Source organism: Carlito syrichta, unplaced genomic scaffold (assembly GCF_000164805.1).
Source record: "Carlito syrichta isolate Samal-C Ts95f unplaced genomic scaffold, Tarsius_syrichta-2.0.1 Scaffold302324, whole genome shotgun sequence".
In the NCBI taxonomy this organism is placed as follows: domain Eukaryota; kingdom Metazoa; phylum Chordata; class Mammalia; order Primates; family Tarsiidae; genus Carlito; species Carlito syrichta.
In genome coordinates, this window is record NW_007246420.1 from 625845 (window position 1) to 633627 (window position 7783).

Consider the following 7783-nt stretch of genomic DNA (forward strand, 5'->3'; position numbering starts at 1 on the left):
CGTGGAAGGATCGCTGGAGCCCAGCAGGTCGAGGCTGCGGTGGCCGGGAGTGGCCACTGCACTCCAGTCTGGGTGACAAAGTGAGACTCCAACTCAAAAAAAAAAAAAAGAAGGAAATATAGGTTTAAAACATCTGGACTCTATAGTCAGCAAGTATTTCTTAAATATAACACCAAAATCAAAAGCAACAACATCAAAAAAGGAAATTGAACATAATCAAATGGTAAAACATTGTGCTTCAAAAGCCACCATAAAGAAAGTGAGGTTTCCCCCCAAAATGAGAGAAATTGTAAGTCATATATTTAATAAAGGATTTGTATCTAGAATATATAAAGAAGTCTTGCAACTCAATGATATAAAGATAAATAGGCCAACTTAAAATGGTCAAAGTAACTGAATAAATATGTCTCAAAAAAGCATACACATGGCTACTAAATACTTGTAAAATGTTCAACATCTTTAATTATCAAGAATATGTGAATTAAAACCCCAATAAGATTCTACCAAACACCCCTAGGATGACTAGAATCATGAAATAGATAAACAATAACAAACATTGGCTAGGATGTGGAGAAACAGGAACCTACATATATTGATGGTAAGACTGGAAAATGGTACATTTAATTTGGAAAACAGTCTAATATTTCCTCAGAAGGATACAGAGTACTGTAGAACCTAGCAATTTTAGTTCTTTGTATAGTCTCAAAGGAAGTGAAAACGTGTTCCCACAGTTTATATGCATATCTTTACAGCAGCATGATTAATCATAGCCAAGAGCTGGAAACAAAAAAATTTTCATCTCATATATGGATAAATAATATGTGGTGGATCCATATACAAAATATCATTCAGTAATGATATAGGCAAAAATAAAAAGTCTGATATGTGCTACAATATACATCAATCTTGAAGACATTATGCCAAATGAATGATGCCAATACAAAAGATCACATATTTATGATTCCTCTCGTATGAAATTTCTTATAAATTTTCAGTGGGGACTAATTTATAGAAACTGACAGTAAATTAGTGGTTTTCTAAGTAGAGGGGTAGTAGGAGGAATTGGAGATAATAGCCAAAGTGTGTGGGCATTCACGTTGGTGTGATGAAAGTGTTCTACAATTGTCCATGTTCATGGTTTCATATCTCTGTGACTACACTGAAAACCCAAATTGAACACATTAAATGAATTAACTGAATGGTATGTGAATTATATCTTAGTAAAATCATTACCAAAGAATGAAAAAGAAGTAAAGATTCTTCAACAGGTAAGAACTGAGAGCATTTATTACTAGAATTTTTTTTTTTTTTTTTTGTAGAGACGGGTTCTTGCTTTGTTGCACAGGCTGGTCTCAAATTCCTGGGCTCAAGCAATCCTCCTACCTCGGCCTCCCATAGTGCTGAGATTACAGGCATAAGCCACCATGTCCAACCACTAGCAGATCTTCTTTACAACAAACTCTAAAGAAAATTATGGAGGGAAAAGGAATAGGACATAGTCAGAAATTTGTGTCTGTACAAAGAAGGAAGAGTTGGAAATGAAATAAATGAGAGTTAAACCAGCCTGGTGTGGTGGCTCATGCCTGTAATCCCAGCAGTTTGGGAGACTTACTTAGGTGGGAAGATTGCTTGAGGCCAGAAGCTCGAGACCAGCCTGAGCAATATAGCAAGACTTAATCTCTACAAAAAGAAATTTTAAAACTTATCTTGGCATGGTGACACATACCTGTAGTCTCAGCTACTCGAGAGGCTGAGGCAGGAGGATCACTTGAGTTCAGAAGTTCAAGGCTACAGTAAGCTATGATTGTGCCACTGCATTCCAGCCTGGGTGACACAGTGATACCACGTCTCTCAAAAAAAAAAAGAAAAGAAAAGAAAGAAAGTAAAACAAAACCACTTTTTATTTTTGTTTCTCTAAAAGATAATATTAGGCTAGGCTTGGTGGCTCGCACCTGTAATCCCACACTTTGGGAGGTTGAGGTAGGAGGATTACTTGAGCCCAGGAGTTTGAGACCAGCCTGGGCACCATAGTGAGACCTTGTCTCTACAAAAAAAAAAAATTTTTTTAAAGATAATATTATTTAAGCAACAAATTGTAATGCTGCTGTTCTATATTTTTAGCTTGTGGAAAGCTGAAATATATGATAGAATAGCACACAGAATGGGAGAAAAACACTAGAAATATGCTGCTAAAGTGTCTTCCAAGGCTGTTGAAGCAGTATTGTGGTAAGGGCCTTCCCAGAACAAAGAGAAAATAACGGTGGTGTAGTCAATGTCTAAGTGTGCATGCATAACCCTGTTACAACCCTGTGCCATAAAATACCCAGTCGAAATGTATGCTGCTATATTAGGGAGACAAAGGGGCTAGAATGTAGAAAGAAGTTAGCGAAAAGTACATAAGGCAACGCCCCACTGCATTCAGGGCTCCGCCTTTGGATGTGAATCCGCTGGGCCTGTGCTGGCACAAATAAATGCTGCTTCCTGGCAAAGAATCCTTGGTGTTCCATTTCTCTGTAAAGGGTCCTACCACAGTGTAATATTATTTGAAGATAGATGCAGATTATTTTAAAATGCATATTCTAAATACTAGGGATACCAGTAAAAAAATTAATAAGGAAAAGAGGTATAAATAACATAATTATGGAAGACAAAAATATAAATATAATATATATTAAAAAGCAGCATTGAAAGTCACCAAAAAGTGATAATAATAGAAATAGTGTGTTAAGATGCAAGAAGATATGGGGAATAAATCATAAGATGGAGACAATATAGCCAAAGAGCAGCCATTTTAATATTGCTTAACTTTGCCATGTTTTTCTAGCAGTTCACTTTAATTTATCCTCTAATCATTAGCCAAGGACAAAACCAGTTTCTCAGAAGAAATTGTTGATAATTGTTTTACAACCCCCCTCCCCAGCTTGTTTTGTAAACAAGTTAACCTCATCAGCCCTTCACAGACCCCATCCACATGGCAGCAATCATATGACTAGTCCACCCATCTGCCTGCCATCCATCACCTGACATCAGTCCCTGTGCTTACCTGTCCCCCTCATGATGATGTGGAAAAGACCACCACCCAGTTCTCCCATGAGCAGTGTGAATCTGGGGACATCATGTTATGAGTGGATGGGAGCTTCACTGACTCATGCATCAGGAATTTCAGTGTGGAGAACCGAGTGGGACAGGAAATCAAGATGATCCCCCCCTCTGCCCCCAAACACCCTTCCATCAGGAGCCTCCTGCAGGAGCAGATGAGCTGCCATCCAGAAATTAAGGGAGAACTTGCTAGGAAAGATGACAAGCTGCTGTCATTACTAAAAAAATGGTGTGTATCTATGCCAAAGATCCTGTGTCATCTGGGCAGGCAATGCTGAAACAATAGCTGAAGGAGTTCAGATTGCTGAAAGGCCATCACGTCAATATGATGAATATTAAGAACATTTCCAAAGGCAAAACTTCCATTGTCAAGGTGTTGACACTTCTCAATAACCATAAACTTTATCCAGAAACGCAGACTGCTGAGAAAATAGCACAAGAATGCCATTGAGGACAGAAAGATGTAAATTCCCTTCTCAAATATTTTGTTACTTTTGAAGTCAAAATCTTTCCTCCTGAAGACAAGAAAGCAATACAATCAAAAATGAAGAAAATCACGGATTACTTTTCCCATGTGTACTCCTGTCCTCATGTGCTATGTATTTCCTCATTTCTAGCATATTAAATTATATAAACTTTAAAAAAAGAAAGAAAAAAGACCACCACTCAATCACCTTAATGATTCACCATCAAAAGGAAGGTTTAAATGCATTCGACTGAGAGGCTGAGGTGATAGGATTGCCTGAGCCCATAGGTTCAAGAACAGCCCGGACAACTTGGTGAGACCTCATTTCTACAATAAATCAAAAAATTAGCTGGGTATGGTAGCATACACCTGTAGTTCCAGCTACTTGGAAGGCTGAGGTGGGAGGATCACCTGAGCCCAGCAGGTCGGTGCTGGGGTGGCCATGAGCGTGCCACTGCACTCCAGGCTTGTGATAGAGTAAGACTCCAACTCAAAAAAAAAAAAAAAATGCATTTGATCTCAAGCAGCCATTTGCCATTGCTTTAGTTAAATTCTGGCCAGGCCATGTACTCTTTGAGTTATGGCCACCATGCTTCCTAGCTTTGGGTTCCTCCCCTACCTTGGGAAGGGGAATCTCTCTCTCTCTCTCTAATTTACTTTTTAAATAAACTATATATTTCCAGCCTAACGTCTGTGCAATTCTTTGCATCTTTCATGCAGCACCAGATCACAGACACCACCAGGCAGCTCTGACCTAACATTTTGGAGGCCCCCACTGAAGTTTTTAACCTAAAACTATGTACATAAGTATATTAATACACACATAGAATGGAGGAGTCGATTTAGATCCTTGGTTATGTCTATCACAGTTTAAAATGGTATGTATAAAACAAACTGTTCTTCAGCCAAAACATAATAAGTAGTTGTAAAGATATGACAACAGTTTAATCAGAAATGTCAGTAATTTCTGAAGAAATCAGAAAACCACTAACAGGCTGGACGCAGTGGCTCACATTTGTAATCCCAGCACTTTGAGAGGTCTAGGTGAGAGTATCACTTGAGTCCAGGAGTTTGAGACAAACCTGGGCAACACACCAAGACTTCACCTCTACAAAAAGAAAAGTAAAAAAAATAGCCAGGACAGGTGGTGCATGGCACGAATCCCAACTATTTGGGAGGCAGAGGCAGAAGGATCATCTGAGCTGGGAAGGTTGAGGCTGTGGTAAACTACGATTGTGCCACAGATCTCCAACCTGGGACAGATTGAGATCTCTACTAAAAAGAAAGAAAAAAAACAGTACCAACAAAATACTTTAAAACCATTGGCCTATAATAAAAAGTAAAGGTTAATAATAAAACACATATAGAAAATGTGAAAAAGTCTCAGTTTGCCTAAATTCTGTACATTATTGAGGGAACATTTGGATATAAGTATCTCTTCTTAGCTGCTCTCTTTTCTTTCCTGTTTCTCCCCTCTCATCAGAGTCCTCCTAAGAACACACTTCCAAAATGCCACTTGTACAAGGCTCTCCCTCTCAACTCTGCTTCCAAGAAACCTGACCTAAGATATAGGCAAAGACCAACATTTGTCAGTGGGCAGAGAGCCAGAGCAGGAAAAGATGGACCAAACACCTGGAAGGGGCTGGATTGGCCCTGGAGAGCTTCTCGGCCAATGACTGCTGACAACCCACCACCAAGGGGGCAGCTTCTTGGGAAAGTTGGTTTAACAACATTGCAATCAGCTAAACCAGTGGAAGCATATGAAATCCTGGTAGTAAATGTCAGAGTTAGATGAGGATGGGTTAGAGCTTCCATTTTAGACAGTCAAGAAAGATTAGCTCATGGAGACATCCCTTATTTGTCTCCTTCTCCTTCCATTTACCAATCTCTGCTTCTTGTCTTGCAGACTTCCGTTGCAGCCTCAGTGGTCTTCTATCAAATGCAAGTCAGATCAGAGCCTCACCCTGCATGTGCTTCTTTAAGGTTCTGAGCATCTGCAATATCTGAAAAATCAATAATGGTTTATAATAGCTTGCTTAATATAAAACTAGTTTGCTTAATGCTTGATATAAGTAATAATAATCTGTAATAAGTAACATAAGTAACACCGTCTTGTTAAAGTCTTCCATCTTAACTGCCCGCTTGACCTAGAAATGAACCCCCATTGCATATGTGTAATTGCTGGAACGTTCCCATGACCACAGACCCACAGCTGCATTCCCTTAAGCTGATCACGTTGACCATTTGCAACACTCCCTAGCCACAAGTTCTGTGTAATTGTATGCCTTGTTAACTGAAATCCAAGAGATTGTTCCTTGTACCCTCACCCCCTGCTATGTAGCCCACAGGCGGTTTTTGCCTTTATAAGCTTCTTGCTAGCTTAGTTCGGGCATCAAGAGTTTTTCTGGTGTGTGCCTGCTCTTTACTTGTGCGTTAATAAAGGACTCATAATTAGACTCAGCTTCCTGGCATGTCTCTTTCTCACAGTTCAGTCATAACACATCCACAAGCAAAAACTGACTGTCCATCGCATGAGAGAGTCCCTCATGATCTAGCCCTTGACTACCTTTCTGGCACCTCTCTTAACACTCTATTTTTCAGCTCTTGAAAACACGGACCTGGGCTGGGCGCAGTGGCTCAGCCTGTAATCCCAGCACTTTGGGAGGCTGAGGCAAGAGGATTGCCTGAGCCCAGAGGCTCGAGACCAGCTTGGGCAACTTGGTGAGACCTTGTCTCCACAATAAATCACAAAAACTAGCCAGGCATCATGGCATGCGTCTGTAGTTCCAGCTACTTGGAAGGCTGAGGTGGAAGGATCGCCCAAGCCCAGCAGGTTGAGCCTGTGGTGACCATGAGCATGCCACTGCACTCCAGCCTGGGTGACAAAGAGTGAGGCTCCAACTCAAAAAAGAAAAGAAAAGAAAACACAGACCTGCTTGTTGTTCCCTAAACATCCTACCTTCTGAGCATGCTGGCTCCCATGCATTTCCTCATTGTCCTCTCCCTGTTGACAGCTGACCACCTTCTACTCACCCCTCAGGTCTGAGATTGTCAGGGCCACCTTTCTCACAGGCTGACTGGGGATCTTTTCTGTGGGTTCTCATGGCATCATATTCACCCCTCCCAGAGCAGTTATACATGTCATTGTTTATTTGCATTGCTTCTCTTCAGCCTAAATTCTTGAGCTCAGGCACTGTCTCTTAATTTCATATCCTTGGACCTTATAAGGATTTGGGTTGTCCTGGGGTACACTTGGCGCTTAAGGAAGTAGATAGATTCTGGGCCTGGACTGCCCTCATTCCCAGCTCTGTAACTTGCTATCCTGGGATTTTGGACAAGGTACTTAGTGGTCATGATTCTATTTTACTGCCTGTAAAATGGGAACTTCTTAAGTTACTGTGAGGATCAGCAAACTTATTCAGGTAAGTGCAGTGTCTTGACAGCTGGAACATAGTAAGTATTCAATAAATGCTGATAGTTATAAATATTCAATGTGTGTTTTCATCCTGAGTGCTAATCCCTGCTCTCAAATAATTGATGAATAAACAAATGCAGAGAAGTGCTACTTTACCAATCAGGCAGTACATTTAAGAAACTTATTTACTTGCTTTAGAGAGAGGTGACATGCTGTTTACCATATCTACCCATCATTGATCTACCAGATCCTTTGCCTCCTGGGCTTTATGGGAAGATGGAAATTATGATAAGACCTGAAGGATAGGATGACATTAACAGAAAGTAGAAGGGAGTGTGTCCTTGGACAGAGGGAGGAGAGCTTGTACAAAGGCCCTGAAGCAAAATCAAGAACAAGCAAAAACCCCCATGACCTCCACTAACCCTATTATTAACCAGAAAAATAAGGAGTTCCAGGGACTAGCAGTAAACTGGTGTGTTTGATACTTGAAAAGTTAGAAAGAAGTTGGAAGAAAAAAAAACAGACCATGCAGAGCCTTTTAGGAAAGGCATGTGGATGTTTTTTCTTTTTAAAATTTTTTAAAATTTTAAAGATATGGGGTACAATTCTGAGTTGTAATGGATAGGTTTCAGGAAGTGTAACAAGATAACCTGTTTTCCGTTTTGAAAAACATCATCTGAGTCTATAGTAATGTGTGAATAGGTAATCTCTTAAATTCAAAAGAAAAGTTATTGACAATTTTGAGAGTAAAACAATGACTTTTTCTTTTTTTTTTTTTTTTTGAGTTGGAGTCTCACTCAGTT

General features: G+C 40.0%; 1 pseudogene; it reads left to right on the forward strand.

Annotated features, from left to right (window-relative positions):
* LOC103258673 overlaps positions 1-3724 on the forward strand; it is a 6961-nt pseudogene extending 3237 nt beyond the window's left edge.
* The last annotated feature ends 4059 nt before the right edge of the window (positions 3725-7783 follow it).